Source organism: Triturus cristatus, chromosome 10 (genome assembly GCF_964204655.1).
Source record: "Triturus cristatus chromosome 10, aTriCri1.1, whole genome shotgun sequence".
NCBI classification, from domain to species: Eukaryota; Metazoa; Chordata; class Amphibia; order Caudata; family Salamandridae; genus Triturus; species Triturus cristatus.
In genome coordinates this window covers 1,178,528,989-1,178,547,456 of record NC_140593.1, presented here as the reverse complement: position 1 = coordinate 1,178,547,456, position 18,468 = coordinate 1,178,528,989, and the positions used below count along the sequence as shown (strand labels likewise).

At 44.1% G+C, this 18,468-nt stretch overlaps 1 protein-coding gene and 1 long non-coding RNA gene across 5 annotated transcripts in view; one reads left to right on the top strand and one right to left on the bottom strand.

Annotated features, from left to right (window-relative positions):
- Nucleotides 1-18,468, top strand: part of LOC146796949 (olfactory receptor 1468-like) — a 112,169-nt gene that overhangs the window by 79,905 nt on the left and 13,796 nt on the right. For 2 of the 4 annotated variants that reach the window (XM_085629581.1, XM_085629580.1), the window contains exon 1: nt 16,374-16,460. The exons of 1 other annotated variant lie outside the window; for it this stretch is intronic. The gene's annotated coding sequence lies outside the window, so the exon portion shown is untranslated. Of the gene's footprint in view, nt 1-16,373; nt 16,461-17,067; nt 17,649-18,468 lie in introns of those variants that run through there. One more of the 4 variants, XR_014969670.1, reaches the window with a different exon arrangement.
- LOC146796950 (uncharacterized) lies at nt 14,071-15,117 on the bottom strand. The gene is made up of 2 exons (XR_014969963.1): nt 15,029-15,117; nt 14,071-14,421 (listed from the first exon to the last, which is right to left on the bottom strand). It is a non-coding gene; the product is annotated as an uncharacterized LOC146796950 (long non-coding RNA).

Below are 18,468 nucleotides of genomic sequence, written 5' to 3'. Positions count from 1 at the left end.
AGACTTTTGTCTCTAACGCATCTCACTTGGGGCCATATGTAGGTAGCTAAATACCGGTCGGTAACGGCCGAAATTCGGTAAATATCCCGTTACCGACCGGTTTTTAGGCAATTGAGATGTAGGAGTCCAAAAAGAAGGATTCGGTAAATATGAATCGGTAAATACCGATTCATCTGTACCGAATCCAAATATACCGATTCATAATTACCGAATTCATATTTACCGATTCGGTACATATGAAATGGTAAAACGATACATGAGATGTAGGTAAACTCGGTATTTACGAATTCCATGAAATTCGGTATTTAAGAGTCGGTAATTAACACAGATTGAAATCAGGTGGTAAACAGCCACAGTGAATATAAGCAATCCCAAAATGCAACAGCGTGAACACCATGGCCGCTCTGTATGTGATTGCAAGGCGCCTACGTCTACAGGCAGCAGGTCTGAGGATTTGGAGACGGGAGGAACGCATTTACAGACAGCGCATCACACTCTTCCAACAGACTGAGGCTGAGATACATGAAAGGTACAGGCTACACCCCCAAACCATCATGGACCTGATAAGGGACCTGCACCCACTCCTGGACCAGCCAACAACAAGGGCGCATGCCATACCACCACATGTGCAGGTGCTCTGTAGCCTACATCTACTAGCATCTGGCAGTTACCAGGGGGTGATAGCTGCGGTAGGCGAGGTATCCCAGAGTTGCCTGTCCCGTTTCTTCAGGAAGTTCCTGGATGCCATGATGCAGAGAATGCAACACTACATTAGCTTCCCAAACACACAGGCTGAACTGCAGAAAACAAAGACAGACTTTTACCAGATGGCACACTTCCCGCATGTCATAGGCTGTATTGATGGCACACACATTCCAATCTGCCCACCAGCAGCCACTGAGCACATCTACAGTAACAGAAAGTCCACCCACTCCATAAATGTGCAGGTAATCTGCGATGCAGGCAACATAATCACTGATATCGTAGCTAAGTTCCCTGGGAGCACCCACGACTCCTTCATCTTCCAGAACAGTGGGATCTACACACGACTGGTTGCCGGAGAGTTTGGAGAAGGATACCTGCTAGGTAAATCACTGTGACACTCCCTAATACTTATCGCAAATGAATGTGTATTGAGGCATGTGACTAATGCTACTCTCTTACTCACCTAGGCGATAGTGCATATGCCGTGCGGTCATTCATCCTCACTCCCTACCTACACCCATCAACCCTGAGTGAAAGACGATATAATGTGGCACACAAATCAACACGCAACATGGTGGAGCGCACGTTTGGACTTTTGAAAAGCAGGTTCCGCTGCCTCCACAAAAGCGGAGGCGCACGCCAGTACACACCCATCATCTGCTGCAAGATCATTGCCACTTGTGCAATGCTGCACAACCTTGCCACGAAGACAGGTACAGAGGTGGAAATCACAGATTTTGAGGACAATGACGATGAGTCTGCACAGCCAGAGCCCAACGCAGCAGGAGTGGCAACAGCAACAGATGGGAGAGAGAGACGGGCAGAGATCACATGCAACTATTTCTAAGTAAGTAAGGGGACACAGCCAGTAGTTGTATGCCATGACGTAGTTTTAATCATGCGGCACTACGCCACAACACAACACCAAAAATGGCCCTATCAATCATGTGAAAACAAGAGTTTGAAGTCAAGGGTTACTTCACCCAACTGTGTCCTTCAATTGTGTGCAGCATCAGTGTCTGCGCCCACGCACTACAGTGCGGGATGCCAGGGATTGAGTCTCCTCACTGGCTGTGGTACCAGTGGCAGCCCCATGCCGTCTGTTGCTCCTCCGTGTGCATGTGACAGGGGGGTAATGCTGCTCCTACTGGTGGTGTCTTCGCTGTCCCCAGCATCCACAGCATCAGTTGTGGCCGACTGGCTTGTTAGCAGCACCTCAAGTGCACTGGTCACCCTCACCATCCCCCTTGACACATCATTGCTGCAGTGCACAAGCCCCTCCTGCATTGCCACGGAGCGCCTGCAGAGCAGCGAAGTGGCAGTTGCCAGGCGGTTCACTGCCCTTGTGTGGTGATCTTTCTTTTGCCTCTCCCTGTGCCGTGCAGTTCTGTCCTCATCCATCTTCGTGCACAGCAGCATGATGGACTGGGACATGTCCCGCATGCCCGCAGCCATCTCCCTCATGCCCTCAGCCATTGCGCTTATGCCCCTGTCAATATTGCCCATGGTGTCATTGAGGCCCTTCATTTGGTGCTGGACTAACAAGATTGCCTTTCCTTGTAGGCGCTGTACCTTGACCATGGTGGCCTCCAGCCCTAAGAACACCCCATGGCTCTCACCCTGTGGAGGTGGACTGCCCACCCGAGCCCTGCGGCGACGTCTGGCACCTGTGTGTGCTCCATCAGAGGCGGAGTGCACACTGGCATGGCAACCATCCAGTGGCACAGTGGATGTTTCCGCAGCCCTCAAGTCTTCTGATGAGGACTCTGAGACATGTAATCTTGCAACAGCACGCCTCCTAGACCTGAACAATGCAGGTGGTGTCGATGCGGGTGAGGCCAGCTGGAGTGGCGATGCAGGATGTGGTGGCGAGGCTGGCTGTGGTGGCGTGGCTGGCTGTGGTGGTGCGGCTGGCTGTGGTGCTGTTGTCTGGCCAGAACTCGTGGTGGTCTTCTCTGAGCTGTCCTTCCGGGGTGCCCTCTCTCCCTTCTCCTGTGCAGTCCTGCGCGAAGTATCGCCTGTGGACAGAAATTCAACATCAGCTCAGTGTACCTACAGCCCTGCATTGCTAATACATTTCTGTACCACTCTCTTATTGTCCTATGCCTGCTTCTCGCTAATGTGTGTAACATGCCTAGTTGTCCTGTGCAATTTTTGTCATGTTTGGGGTTTCACAGACTACATCTCCCATAATGCATTGCTGGTATGCACTAACACCTGTACCGGAGTGGGATTCTCATTGCCCAATTGGGGATTTGGGATAGGCGTAGGGGGGGCACAATGCTGTGCATGCGTCTTACCTTGTTTTGTGGCGGCTCTGGACGAGCTGTCTGCATCCCCAATCCCCACGACACTTTCAGGCTCAATTGTTGACTCCACGAGCTCCTCAAGTTCTGTCAGGGCAGGTGCCCTGTTCCTTCTCCTCCTGTCCGGCTGGCCTCTTTCTTCAGTTCCGCCATCTTCCTCTTTGTGATGATACGGATGTCGTACCATCGCTTCTTGAGGACATCAATGTCCCGGGGGGTCACTCCCATGGAATTCACCTGCGCCTGGATTCCCAGCCAGATCTTCCTTTTCTCCCATTCAGCCACTTGCAGTGACTGTTTTCCGAACAGCTTATGGTGCTGCTTTACCACCTCCTCCACAAGTACCTGCAGTTCCTTTTGGCTGAGTTTAAGTTTTCTCTTCCTTTCCCCTTCATCTCTCTCTGTGTCCTGGCTGGCCATTGTGTCAGTTTCCTGTGCTGAATCAGGCACTGGCTCTGTTCCTCTCCTCTGCACTCCCAGCCTCTCCAGAGTCTGCTGATTGTGTGCACCTACCTGGGTGTGGCCACTTCCTGGTTGGGTGGGGTTGGGTTTGCACAGGATTGGCTGATTCCTCAAATGATGTGTATTTGAATTTCCGATTCGCTAAATACCGATTCGGTATTTACCGAATCGGTAAATACCAATTCGGTATTTCCCGATTCGGTAAATACTGATTCGAAACTCCGGTCGGTATTGTGGATTCGGTATTCAATTACCGAATTTTACCTATTCAGTAATTTTTACCGAACTATTTGGTACATAGCAAATACCGATTTCTAAATACCGATTCGGTAAAATTCGGTATTTAGGAATCGGTATTTCTGGCCTACCTACATATGGCCCTAAGTATTATTTTTACAAACTCTGCATCTTGCTTTCTCTTCACCTGTTTTCGGATTAAAGGTCCTTTGTTTTTCTCCTTTTATTCTCTTGAATCTAATTTCTTGGTTATTCAAGATACACTGTTGTTATTTGTGTTCTATGGTCCAATGATTAACAGTATGCCATACAGGTTGCTTTAGTGGCGGGGCCACTTTTAGCTATAGCACCTTCCTATATGGTAGATTCCAGTAATATGAAAAATGAATAATTTTCGTGGTTTAGTAATTCGTTGTACAGAAGGTAGTGGTTTGACTTTGGTAGTGGTTTAGCCTCCGTGGTTTAGAAATTTGTTGTTTAAGAGGTAGTTGTTTAGTCATACATCCAGGGAGGTTGCTCCATTATCATAGGGACAGACTAACATTGTGGTCTTCCTCAAAAAAGACAAACCTCCTGAGGAACAGAGCTCTTATCGACCTATTTCCCTGATAAAGGTGGACGTGAAGGTCTTCTCTAATATCTTAGCTCTTTGTCTCGTTCCAGTTATTACTAATGTGGTTTCCAACAGCAACACGGGTTCATCCCTGGTAAAGATAATATGGCACATATTAATACTGTTATTGTGGCATTTAACGTGGCTGGTAAAACTAAGGAGAATATGCTGGATGCAGAGAAGGCTTTCAATCAGGTTACATGGAAAGCGCTCTGGATAATAATGGATATATGTGGGTTCGGCAATCATGTTATAACTCTAGTACAGATGCTCTATAAGAACCCGGTCGCTAAGGTCCTGATTGGCGACCATTCTTCTTTTTCTTTTCCAATAGGGCGGGGCACACGTTAGGGGTGCGCACTTTCTCCTTTGTTGTTTGCCTATTATATCAAACCTTATTTAAGACACCTCAACTTGAACAAGGTCACACAACCTGTCCGGTTAAATGGTATCAATCTTAAAATAATGACCTATGCTGATGATGTAGCAGTCTTTGCCGATACCATGAACCGGCTGTCTGATGGCTCAACAAATGGCAACCTGGAATGAAGCAGACATAACAACACTGAGCTACTTACTCTGAAGGGTCCTTGGACAAGCTTGTGGAGCTTGTGATGGGGAGCGGCCTCAGGGAAGGCCTATTCCTGGTCTATGGAGCAGTTGTATCATCACTGTGTGAACTGCTCCAGGTTGCGGACCCAGAACCCCCAACCGATGATCTTTTGCAAACAGTGATGACTTTGGACGCTTTAGTCTTTTAATCTCCTGGGTTATACTATGATGGGAGATACACTGCTGAACCTCCTGACTAAGGGGGGATTACGATCTCGTTAGGAAACTCTTCCAACCAAATCAGTTTTGGAATCGTTTCCGAACGAATCAGGTTTTGCGAGTCTGACCGACGGATTACGATGCATCCCGATGCTGCCAGATACGATTCGGTCGGACTCCCATTGATTTATGCTCCCTCTAGTATAAAAATATTAATTACATTTTAGAAAACAGTGTGGGTGAGGTTGAGGTTCAAATAAAATATATTTATTGCAATCAATTAATACATTTTTAAGTATAGAGTGTAGAGAATGTAATGTAATACGTATGTGATGGAATAGCCACCTGTAAAGTGCTCTAATACCAAAAATGTGCCCTGACGCTGACAAGACTAGAGATTAAAATGTAAATTCAGTTGGGAAATAGCTGGAAATAAATAAAATAATGTAAATTTAAAGCCAACATCCTTAATATCTTAAGCAGTACAATACATACACCATAAATCAAAAGACATACATTGACATAAAAATGTATATTCTTCAAATTGAAAAATATCAATGCAGCAAATAAACATGCACTGTTTAAAAAAATATGATCACAAGCAAAAGCTCAAAACAATAACGTAAAACATCTTTGCAATTATTACAATCAAACACCTTCAAAATATAACCCACGCAAGCTTTAAGTAAGCCTCTTAACCATAATTTAATCATAAAAAGTAAATTTAAAGACAGAAACCCACCATTAAAAACATATTACTTTTTTAAACATACATTTGTCCAGTTGTAACCAATAAGGATCTTATCAAAATATTTGAAAAGTTCGTTTTTAATGATCTAGCATGCCACCTATCTAAATACAGACCTAAATCTCATATTTGCACTAGATATCAAGGTGCTGATTCAACATCGATGAAGGATGACACTAACATCATAATCAAGCCATTAGATAAGGGAGGTAATGTTGTTACCTCGGACAATGATCAACATTTGTAAGAAGCTCAATGCCAGCTTAATGTTGTGACATCTTTTCTGAGAGGTTATCCCACTGCGAAGTGGATGCAAAATCTTGAAAATGTGCTGATTAGATTGTGTGATGCCGATGGTTTATCTTTTATTTTCAGTTTCCTAAAGTAGCCATTGAGTGATCCCTACTTCCTATTGTGCAAAGGTCTATAGTTAAAACGCTGAATCATTTTATATAAGAACGGCCAACTGACCCGATGGAATGCTTTTGCAGCGTCAAAATTCATTAATGCTAGTGGGATCTCGTACGTTCTCGTCATGTCTATTGCCCAAATTAGATTGTGCGTTGATTCATAAAGCTGCCTCCTTTTCATAAAACATTCAGCGTTTTATTTAGGGGAAACTTTCTTAGCAGAATTAAGGCCCTCTATAAAAACCCATCTGCTAAGGTCCTTGTTAACGGTAATCTTACAAGGTCACTAAAAATAGGCAGGGGGACTAGACAGGGATGCCCTCTTTCCCCTCTCATTTTCAATATATATTTAACCCTTAGCATGCAAATTAAGAGCTTGCCTTTTATTTGTAATGGTTGGGAAAAGAAAATCGGGCTATATGCCAATGATCTTATGATTCTGACAGGTGATTTAGAGCAGTCACTTCCTACTATTTGGGAGCAGCTGGAGAGTATTGGGATGGAGTCCGGATACCTGATCAACCAACAAAAAACTGAGTTAATGAAATGGAATACTCAGTATAGAAGAAACCTCACAAAGAGAGAAATTAGATAGCTAAGCATCCAAATAGTCAATAACATTGATATGATAGCACAGGTCAACTTTGATAAAGTAACTACGATTGTCAAATCACAGTTACAAATATGGGGGGCTCTTCCATTTTCTTTTTTGGGTAAATCGAACCTTCTAAAAATGTCAATTCTCCCTAAATTTACTTTTGTGTTTAATACTATCCCGTTAGAGTTTCCAAAGATTTGGTTCAATCAATCAATCAATCAATCATGACATTTGTATAGCACGCTACTCACCCGGAAGGGTCTCAAGGCGCTCGGGGAGAGGGGTCCGTTACTGCTCGAAAAGCCAGGTCTTGAGTTGCTTCCTGAAGGAGAGGTGGTCCTGGGTTAGCCGAAGGTGGATGGGGAGGGAGTTCCATGTCTTGGCTGCCAGGTAGGAGAAGGATCTTCCTCCGGCGGTGGCTCTGCGGATGCGTGGGACGGCGGCGAGGGCGAGGCTGGTCGACCGTAGCTGGCGGGTGGGCGTGTAGAAGGTCAGGCGGCTGTTGAGGTACTTGGGGCCCAAGTCGTGGAGAGCCTTGTGTGCATGGGTGAGGAGTCTGAACGTGATCCTCTTGCTGACGGGGAGCCAGTGCAGGTCTCTCAGGTGGCCGGTTTTGTGGCTGTGTCGGGGGATGTCCAGGACGAGTCGTGCGGAGGCGTTCTAGATGCGTTGGAGTCTTTTCTGAAGTTTGGCTGTATTTCCGGCGTAGAGGGTGTTTCCGTAGTCCAGTCGGCTGGTGACGAGTGCCTGGGTAACCGTCTTCCTGGTTTCGGTGGGGATCCATCGGAAAATCTTTCGGAGCATGCGCAGGGTGTTGAAGCACGATGATGAGACGGCGTTGACTTGTCTGGTCATCGAGAGGGAGGAGTCCAGGATGAAGCCTAGGTTACGTGCGTGGTCCGTTGGCTTGGGGGTGGTGCCCAGGGCAGGGGACCACCAGGAGTCGTCCCAGGTGGAGGGCGATGATCCCAGGATGAGGACTTCCGTCTTGTCTGAGTTCAGTTTCAGGCGGCTGTTCTTCATCCACTCGGCGATGTCTTTCATCCCTTCGTTCAAGAAAGTACAAGGAGCTTTTTCTAGTTTTATTTGGGGAAACAAAAAACCAAGAATATGCTTGAAGAAATTTAGAAGAAAGTGCTCATGGAGGCATCGCTACCCCAGATTTATACCTGTATTATTGTGCCATCCATCTAAAGAACTTTCGGCAACTACTGATGGGTAGTTCAGCTTTCTCCCAGCTCTTTAAGGCTCTTCCTGCCAGTGTACCTCACCAGGCAGAGTTTTTTCTTCTAAAATGTGGTCATCCTAAATTTTTTAGGAAGGTGAGATTGAAGGTTCTTGTGGCTGCAGTTAAGCTTTGGTCTCAGGTGAGACGATTCCTAAAAATTCCCTACCATAGCGACACAGCACCTATCTGGGACTCTCCAGGTACTCCGGCGTGTTTGTTGGACGCCCTCTCCATTCCGCTTCGATTCAGTGGCATCAGCATGTGGGGCAGCTCATTGTGGATTCTGAATTAATCTCATGGCACCACTTCTCTGTGGTTTGTGAGAACTTGGTCTCCAAATTCAAATATTATCAATTGTCAAGGTGGGTAACATCTTTGGGGAAGGAGCTTGAAGGGAAAGGGGACTTGGTGTCAAAGATCTGCATACGTCCCACAATTCGAAAAGAGGTCGCAGAATGGTACTGGTTGCTAACTCAAAGTGGAGAAGATACGCAAGACCCATTTACAGAGATCTGGAAGAGGGACCTGGCGGGTGGAGACCTTGAAAAATTAGGGCAAGTATCTATGTCTATTTTATGGTCTTATGTGAAATCTGCATTGTTAAAAAAGACCCATCTTTTCACAGTCCACAAGGCATAATGGACGCCACAGAAAATCTCAAAAATGAATCGAGAGATTAGGAAATGCCCGAAATGCGTAGAAGACAACACAAATGAGGTCCATATGTTCTCGCGGTGTCCCACAATCCAGTCTTTTTGTCAGAAAGTGGGTAAGACCATATCAAATATTATGGGTTAAGGGATTAATTTGACTATACCCTCTGTGATTTTTGGGGTGTTTCCAGGGGGGGTAGTTAACCGAACCCTAACTAAAAATTAGGCCTGGGCGAAAATGTAATTCCGTTCGCGGAAATTGCGATAATTTGACATTTTCGCGTTCCGCGGAGAGCGCGAAAATGTCAAAATTTCCGCTTTCCGCAGCTTGGCGATAATTTGTTTCTTGCTCGCGCTGTAAAATAATACATTCTCGCACACGCTCGATTGCCTTCCCTGGACAGGAAAAAGCATTCTAGGACCGGTTTCGTGCTTTCAGCCCTCACCACGTCTGGGCATACCCGTCCCACTCAGGGTGACAAATGCAAAAAGAACAATTGACGGACAGAATGCAGAACAATGTCATACATTCACCCCAGTACAGAGATCTGGGCCTAAATCCATCGTTTTTTTGCTCACCATGGCATGCCATTCCAGCACAGAAAGGACCAAGGGGTAGCTACTATACGGATTTTGTCACATATTTAAACTGTATTTGTCCCTGCACTGTAATCGCTTGAAATGCTACAGGGTTCTCATTGTTTTTAGTAGGGCGAGGCTAGGTTTGAGAGTGCCAATTAGAGAAAATCAGTGCTCTAGATGTGTCTGGGAGCCTATTGAATCAAGCTTGATGAGCGGACGCTCAAGGAGCGTTCAGCTCTATGAGAGAAGATCCTGCCATTTAGAATAGGGCTTAAAATCCATGAGCTGTATTGTGATTCCTTTTTATTTATTGGTCAATGAGTTATACTGACTTGATTTTTGGATGTTTATATTGTATTTGCACCTGTACTCTATTTGTTTTAAATGTTTCAGGGTTTCTCACTGTTTTTAGTAGGCCGAGGCTCAGTTTGGGAGCCCCATTTTGAGAGGGTCAGCACTCTAGATGTGCCTGGGAAATAATTTAAGCAAGCTCGATGCATGGACACGCCCCTGGATCACTAAAGGCAAGCCCGTCTACGTCCATCTGCAGCTGTCCCAGACAGGACCAGGGGTCAGCAATTATATTGATTGTGTCACATATTCCACAGAGCAATTTCAAGCCTTGGAACAGGTAACGTTGTCACTAGCAACAATTCAGAACAATGGGATGGTGAATCGGAATGGGAAAGGGGTAGTGCTGTCACACACAAGACCTTCAAAAACTAAAAACATAACTGACTGAATTTTATAAACCTGAATACTAGGTCACTGGTGAAGGGCAGTATAGAGATCTCTGAAATATTGCACTCTGGATAGCCAGATATGTTTTTAGTAACTTAGCATTGGCTAACTGATACCTTGGTGCCTTCTCTGTTAGAGGTCATTCCCCAAGGCTACTTTATATTAAATGTGAACCGGCAAAAGGACATCACAGGAGGGGAGTTGCTGCTATTAATAAACAATCACTTGTGGCCACCAAACTTGTAATTGACCCAATAGTGGACTCAGACCTTCTTCTGGCCAAACTAGAAACTGGCAGTGCATCAGCTATCACCCACAGCATTATATGCTTAGGTTTATGATATTATGTGCTTGCTTGTGATTAAATATAACAAGTTATTGATAGTTGGAGATTGTAACTATTGAGCAGATGAGCCTAATGTATGCCTAGAAAGCAAACAGTTCTTTGAATTAGTAAAATGCCTCGACTTGATTCAACACTTAAATTAATCAATGCATTGTAAAGGGCATACCCCTGACCTGGTTGGTCCAAAAAATATGTGACTGTCAACTACAATATTGAACCTTGTGGGTACTCAAATCATATGATGATTTATATTTTGGTTAACACACATTGGGGGAATGAAAGACAACCACCATCTCATAAAGAAATGGTGCAAAAATGAGGGAAAGTGCACAAGGTTTGTCTACAAGAGAAACTGGATATTAAAAAACAAACTTTCAGCAATAATTCCAATGTGGCTGTCCAGGAATTTAACAACTGGTCTGATGCATTCAGGCTCCAATGTGCTCCCAAAAAATCAAGGGGCGGATTTACAAGCCCCTTGCGGCACTTTTACACTGCCGTGGCGTCACTTTTGTGAGGTAGCGGCAGTGTAAACAATGCGCCACTATGCGACATATATCTTCAACGTGACGCATCTAGTGAGATGAGTCACGTTGTAAAGCCCTGCGCTACATTATACCTGCGTCAGGTATAATGTATGCAGGGTGGGCGTTCCGTCGGAAGGAAGCCCCATAAAAGTGACGAAGTGAAATCTACAAGATTTCACTCAGTCACTTTTGTGTCCACGCTGCGTCAAAAACGTATGCCTGCTTGTGGCAGGCGTAAGGAGTGACGCAGCACAGCAAGTATAGGGCGCCCCTGAGCAGTGCTGGAGTTGCGTCACGCTTGCAGCACAACTCCAGCACTGCATTACCTTTACGCTGACAGATGCGTCATGCATCTGTCTATCCTTGAGCCACGGTGCGCCGCATTATAAATACGACGCATCCATGGTGGCGCAAGGGGTTTCAACCGTCACGCAAAATAACTGGCGCATCCCTGCTGATATGCAGAGATGCGCCAGTTATTGTAAATCTGCCGCCAAATGTCTAATCCAAAGACCACTCCCTAAACCACTAAAGAGCTTAGGGAAAGTAAAGTTACAACTTAGACGTCTTCAATGGAATTGGAGGAGAAACTATGATGACTATTCTTAAAAAGAGCTAAGCCTAAATATAGGAAAATGATTGTGCAGGCAAAAACAAGCTTCTTCACAAATCGATTAAGTATGACTGATAATCCGCAGAAAGAGCTATTTGATATTGTGCATAGCGTCTCTAGAATTAGTCAGCATTTGAATCAATCAAATCAATCAATCAGGGGTTTTGTACAGCGCGAAAAATTCACCCGGAACAGGTCTCTAGGCACTGAGGGAGAAGGGGGCATAGGGAGTATCCGCAGACCCAGGAGGATCACTGAGCTCTGTTGAAGAGCCAGTTCTTGAGGTCCTTTAGGAACTTGGGAAGCGATGCAGGTATTTTGAAGAAAGTTTTTAAGAAAAATAGAATTTTTTATGGAAAAAAGTTAGACTTATCAACTTGGCAACAGCGAGTTGCCCTATTCCGTACTGTGACTGGTGGGAAAGAGAGGAAAATAACCACAAGCTATACAAGTATACTGAATTGGGATGAGAGGATGTGCACCGTTGTGGAAACACCTTTTCTTTCAAATAGAATCCATCTTGTCTTCTCTTGTCCTGTTGTACTCAATGATGACAAGGCCTGCAAAACATGTGCGGAGGTTGGATGACCTCAGATAAACTAATTTATCCTGCTGAACAACTTCTTTTGCAAGGCTTGCTCAAGGAGACCTCATGTGACATACATTTCCTCGCTTGCACAGCAATATTCACCCCTTTTTGTGTCCACATATAGCTAAGGCCAAGTGCCTGCATCTGATTGGGCAGGTATTGTGGAAATACTGGTTGTTGACGCACTAGAAGTCCTAATGGTCCTAGTCGTTGGGCATGTGGATATCACACTTGCGGCCATCTTGTATCACGCCTGTATTGCAAGATGTTATTTTTCTCTGATTAAAACTTGGGGGACGATTATGATGTCGGTCAGAGTTGCCTCCGTCCAACATAATCGCAGAATCAGGACCGACCGACCTCCGGTCAGTGCTCCTGACTGCTTAATTATGATGGGACCGCAGTCACATACTCACATTTCTCTATGGGAGCTTGTGCTGCGGCCGTAAACTGGCCGTAGCACAGATTCCCATATGAAAATAGGAGGTTGTGTTCATCCCTGTGTCAGGCACCTCATGTCAGGCACCTCAGGGGGCCTGCCACACAGTGCAGGGATCAGCAGGGGACACCATAGATGCCCCCTTGGCACTCAACAGGAGGGTGCAAAGAGAGGGGGCCTGCTAGGGGTCGCTAAACTCACTTTCTGACAAGTTTTCCATGTCTGGAGGCCCTGCATGGAAAGCTGTCAGAAACCGAGCATCACAATCCCAAAAACGCTGTTCATTGGTTTACGGGCCGGCCTTCCCTGGCCGAAAGGCTCTTTGAGCCCGTCAGAATCTAGCTGGAAGGACTGGCTGGTTTCAATTCTGACTGCCTAGATTGTAATTAGGCAGTTGGAATTGAAAATGACGATCTCCATCAGAAAGCCTGCATCCTCAGGTCCAAGATCGTGATAGGCCCCACAATGTTTGTTTAATTCTTGCACCTTCTGATCAACAACTCACCATGTATTTGTTCATAATAGTGAATAAATCACCTTTCTCTTTTTCATGATTGGATATGTATCTACATGCCTTTTTTGTTGTTTGTGCATAAATAACCTGGTGAAAGTTTCACAAATTGGACATTCTGCTATTTTGCTCATGATCCACAACTTACTTATAAAGCTGCTTATGAAATTTGACAAATATCTGTGTTTCTTTAATTCAGATTCCACACAGCAGCTGAATAAAGTTAAACCTAGATCACCAGGCAACTGTTGCCCTTCCCCTTAAAGTATTCCAGTGGAAGGCTGCCTCCATTGTAGACACACTCACCAGTCTCCTTAATTCTTCCTTTAAGACTGATGAAGTACACGTTTAATGCAAAACAACAATAGCTATTCCAATATTGCAAAAACCTAGCAACAATCCAAATATTTTGAAAACGTTCCCTCCTATCTCGTTCCTGCCATATTGTAGTTAAGTTTTGAAAGACCTCATAGCGAAGGAGGTGAGCTCCTTTTTTCCAATTCTAACTATATTGTTCCATTTCATGCTGGGTATACAACCACAACAATGCACTGAAGCTGTGATTACCTTCGTCATGGATGATTTCATAAGAGATCTAGATGACAGGCATGTCCCTGCACTGATATTGTTAGAGCAGTCTGCAGCCTTTGTTACTGTTGACCACAGGATTCTCCTGGATTGACTATAGTTGACGGGCTTCAGGGGGAATCCTTTAAATTAGCTAACCTCTTTTCTGGAGAATAGGACTCAGGCAGTCCAGCTAAACCCTTCAAGGCACCAGACCTTAAGATTGAGTTTGGGGTTAAAAAAGGGTCCACATTTTTAACATCTACATTCAGTCCCTCATGGAGGAACTAGTGGAAAAAGGGCGCTTGATATTTAATTATGCATATGGTTCCCAGATCTTACCTGAGCTTGACACCTTGGAACATCTACAAGATCAGTTCAGGAATATGATGCATTTTATTAGCAGCTGAATAAGACAATATCACTGGTTGGAAAGTGGTTTATTAAAAGGTGTAGGTAGGTGGCTACCACTATTAACATGAATTGGGTGGGGCGTCATTACGCCCCAAAACCAGTCGCACTGCAACATGCACAAGTCCACAAATGTTTAAGTTAAATCCGTGTTTAGGTAATTATTCATTAAATTATCTGCTTCAACTCGACTCCACTTGATCCACACTAAGAACATCATTCAATTTCCCAGGTTTCCTATGTATCTGATGAGACCATCCGGACTTCTGTCAAAAACACGATAAACGCATGATTCATCCCAGGCATGTTCTTTTTATTAAAACCCAATGCATTTCGGACTACGTGAGTCCTTCGTCAGGGGTAACTACAAATAAAATATATCGTAATTAATAATCAATAATCAGCATGTACATGTAATATGATGCATATCTTCAACAATAAACTATTATCTATCAATCATCTTGTTGTACTCCATACATTATTGTGCACAAATGTGAAAACGAAAAAATGAATGAATAAATGAAATATACACACATCCCCCTCATTATCATACCCAGCCCCCGTGAACACCCCCTTCTGCTTGATGCTGCGGAGTTTCTTAACTGACTACCAACATGCCCCATGTATATTTGAATGAAAGACCTTCAAAGAACAGCCGCTCGCTCAAAACTGGTGTGGGTCTCCCCTATCTAGCGCCCTTCTGCCTAATGCTACAGAGTTTCTTAACTAACTATCGACATGGCCCGTGTATATTTAATGAAAAACCCTTCAAAAAACAGCCACTCGCTTTGAACTGATGTAGGTTTCCCCTATCCATCGCGCTCTGTTTCTAAAGCATCAGTGATTAACTCTTGTGAATGATTTGCCACCACGTAATGAGACATTCCACCCGTTAAATCCGATACACCTCCCTCTATTTACCCAGTTTAAAACGGTCCTGCCCGCATGCATTCTGCTGAATACAAACGTACCTGCCCTGGGATATCGCAAACTCTCCATCTTCCTCTCGGAAACAAAATGTTAACCCGCCTTCAAAAACGCTCGGTTTTTAAACCTCGCGTGAAACTTGAAATCCCTCTCTGGTGTGTGCGTGTACTAATTATTCACCTGGTCAGAGCCTTTGCTACTCCGCAATTAATTGAAACTACAATCCCCAAAGTGCTTTGCTTGTTCGTATTTTCAATGCCTAAACAAACATAGAAGTGCTTAAATGATGATTTCCAACATAAAGCTGTTCTTAATTGAATGAACATGCACGGAACAAATGCTATTTACAAAATGCTGCTTTCCCTCTTTGTTGAAATGACAGCTTAACTTGTATCCCCCAATTAAAAAAGAACGTGATATTAAAGCCTTTGTGTGAAACGAGCTTCCAACTCCATTTCGTCTTTTCTCCTGCTTCACGTACTGGGTGCAAACCATAATTAGGGCAATAAATCATGATTCGTGAATGAAAGTAATGGGATGCACACCAAAGTTCAGTTCTGATTCCAATGTTTGTCAAAAGTCATCCAAGAGTGCGTGCAAAACTGGTGTAGTGCCTTGCCCTGATGGCACTTGATATACTATGAATTGGGTGGGGCGTCATTACGCCCCAAAACCAGTCGCACTGCAACATGCACAAGTCCACAAATGTTTAAGTTAAATCCGTGTTTAGGTAATTATTCATTAAATTTTCTGCTTCAACTCGACTCCACTTGATCCACACTAAGAACATCATGCAATTTCCCACTTTCCTATGTATCTGATGAGACCATCCGGACTTCTGTCAAAAACACGATAAACGCATGATTCATCCCAGATACATAGTATATCAAGTGCCATCAGGGCAAGGCACTACACCAGTTTTGCACGCACTCTTGGATGACTTTTGACAAACATTGGAATCAGAACTGAACTTTGGTGTGCGTCCCATTACTTTCATTCACGAATCATGATTTATTGCCCTAATTATGGTTTGCACCCAGTACGTGAAGCAGGAGAAAAGACGAAATGGAGTTGGAAGCTCGTTTCACACAAAGGCTTTAATATCACGTTCTTTTTTAATTGGGGGATACAAGTTAAGCTGTCATTTCAACAAAGAGGGAAAGCAGCATTTTGTAAATAGCATTTGTTCCGTGCATGTTCATTCAATTAAGAACAGCTTTATGTTGGAAATCATCATTTAAGCACTTCTATGTTTGTTTAGGCATTGAAAATACGAACAAGCAAAGCACTTTGGGGATTGTAGTTTCAATTAATTGCGGAGTAGCAAAGGCTCTGACCAGGTGAATAATTAGTACACGCACACACCAGAGAGGGATTTCAAGTTTCACGCGAGGTTTAAAAACCGAGCGTTTTTGAAGGCGGGTTAACATTTTGTTTCCGAGAGGAAGATGGAGAGTTTGCGATATCCCAGGGCAGGTACGTTTGTATTCAGCAGAATGCATGCGGGCAGGACCGTTTTAAACTGGGTAAATAGAGGGAGGTGTATCGGATTTAACGGGTGGAATGTCTCATTACGTGGTGGCAAATCATTCACAAGAGTTAATCACTGATGCTTTAGAAACAGAGCGCGATGGATAGGGGAAACCTACATCAGTTCAAAGCGAGTGGCTGTTTTTTGAAGGGTTTTTCATTAAATATACACGGGCCATGTCGATAGTTAGTTAAGAAACTCTGTAGCATTAGGCAGAAGGGCGCTAGATAGGGGAGACCCACACCAGTTTTGAGCGAGCGGCTGTTCTTTGAAGGTCTTTCATTCAAATATACATGGGGCATGTTGGTAGTCAGTTAAGAAACTCCGCAGCATCAAGCAGAAGGGGGTGTTCACGGGGGCTGGGTATGATAATGAGGGGGATGTGTGTATATTTCATTTATTCATTCATTTTTTCGTTTTCACATTTGTGCACAATAATGTATGGAGTACAACAAGATGATTGATAGATAATAGTTTATTGTTGAAGATATGCATCATATTACATGTACATGCTGATTATTGATTATTAATTACGATATATTTTATTTGTAGTTACCCCTGACGAAGGACTCACGTAGTCCGAAATGCATTGGGTTTTAATAAAAAGAACATGCCTGGGATGAATCATGCGTTTATCGTGTTTTTGACAGAAGTCCGGATGGTCTCATCAGATACATAGGAAACCTGGGAAATTGCATGATGTTCTTAGTGTGGATCAAGTGGAGTCGAGTTGAAGCAGAAAATTTAATGAATAATTACCTAAACACGGATTTAACTTAAACATTTGTGGACTTGTGCATGTTGCAGTGCGACTGGTTTTGGGGCGTAATGACGCCCCACCCAATTCATAGTATATCAAGTGCCATCAGGGCAAGGCACTACACCAGTTTTGCACGCACTCTTGGATGACTTTTGACAAACATTGGAATCAGAACTGAACTTTGGTGTGCATCCCATTACTTTCATTCACGTACCACTATTAACATGGCCACAATCACAATATAATATCCAGTCAAGGTCTCAATAAATTATTCCCTTGCTCAACCCATGGTGGCTGGCTGCAAGCAGGCAGGCTTGACTTAGCGACAGGTGTGTAAAGAATTTAAAAACACCAGTACATGAAATAAGTAAGACACAACACACAATAAAAAAAAACATCAATTTATAAAAAAAAATATTTTTATGATTAATGTTATGATTAAAATGACACCAAAATGACAAAATTCAATGTAGGGAAACAGAGATATGAATTTGTAAAGATTAAAAGTAAAACTTGAGGTTAGAAGTAAATAGTGCGCAAAAGGTTAAAGAAGGTTGCACTGGACCAGGACATTGATGCAGGAAAGTGTCCACAGCACAAATTCGAGGTTCCAGAAGCTCTGAGTTGCTCTTTGGGATGTTGAGACTACATTTGCTGGAATGCACCAGGCCAAATCCTTAAAAGTCTCCTGGATGCCGTCCAGCTGACTGCTTTTTGGTGAAGATGATGCAGGTGGAGTTCTTTTAAACTGTTGCTTTCAGGGAGTCCACTCCTTCCAATTTTGAAGCAAGGCAAAGTCCTAAGGGCTGTAGTCCCAAGTGGGCAGCACATGCAGTCATCCAGAGTGCAATCCCTTGGGTGCCGGCCAGGGTTCGATCAGGGCAGACATTTTTCTTCTCTAGTGTTAGGCAGGAAACTCTTGAAGCTCTTTTATACCTGTTGCTTTCCGTAAGTCCCTCCTTAATCCTTTTTAAGCAAGGCAAAATCCTTAGTTCCAAAGTGTGCAGTATGTGACGTCCTTGTGTGTGTAGTCCACATGGAGTGCAGACCAGTTATTCCAGCAGGGCCGTCCTTCTTCTCTTGATCAATCCAGGCAGGGATCTGAGTTGCTAAACAGCTTGTCCATTGTTATCCTTTGTTCCTGGGCAACAAGCAGGGGGCACCCCTGACCAACGGGGTGCAGGGCGCCCCCC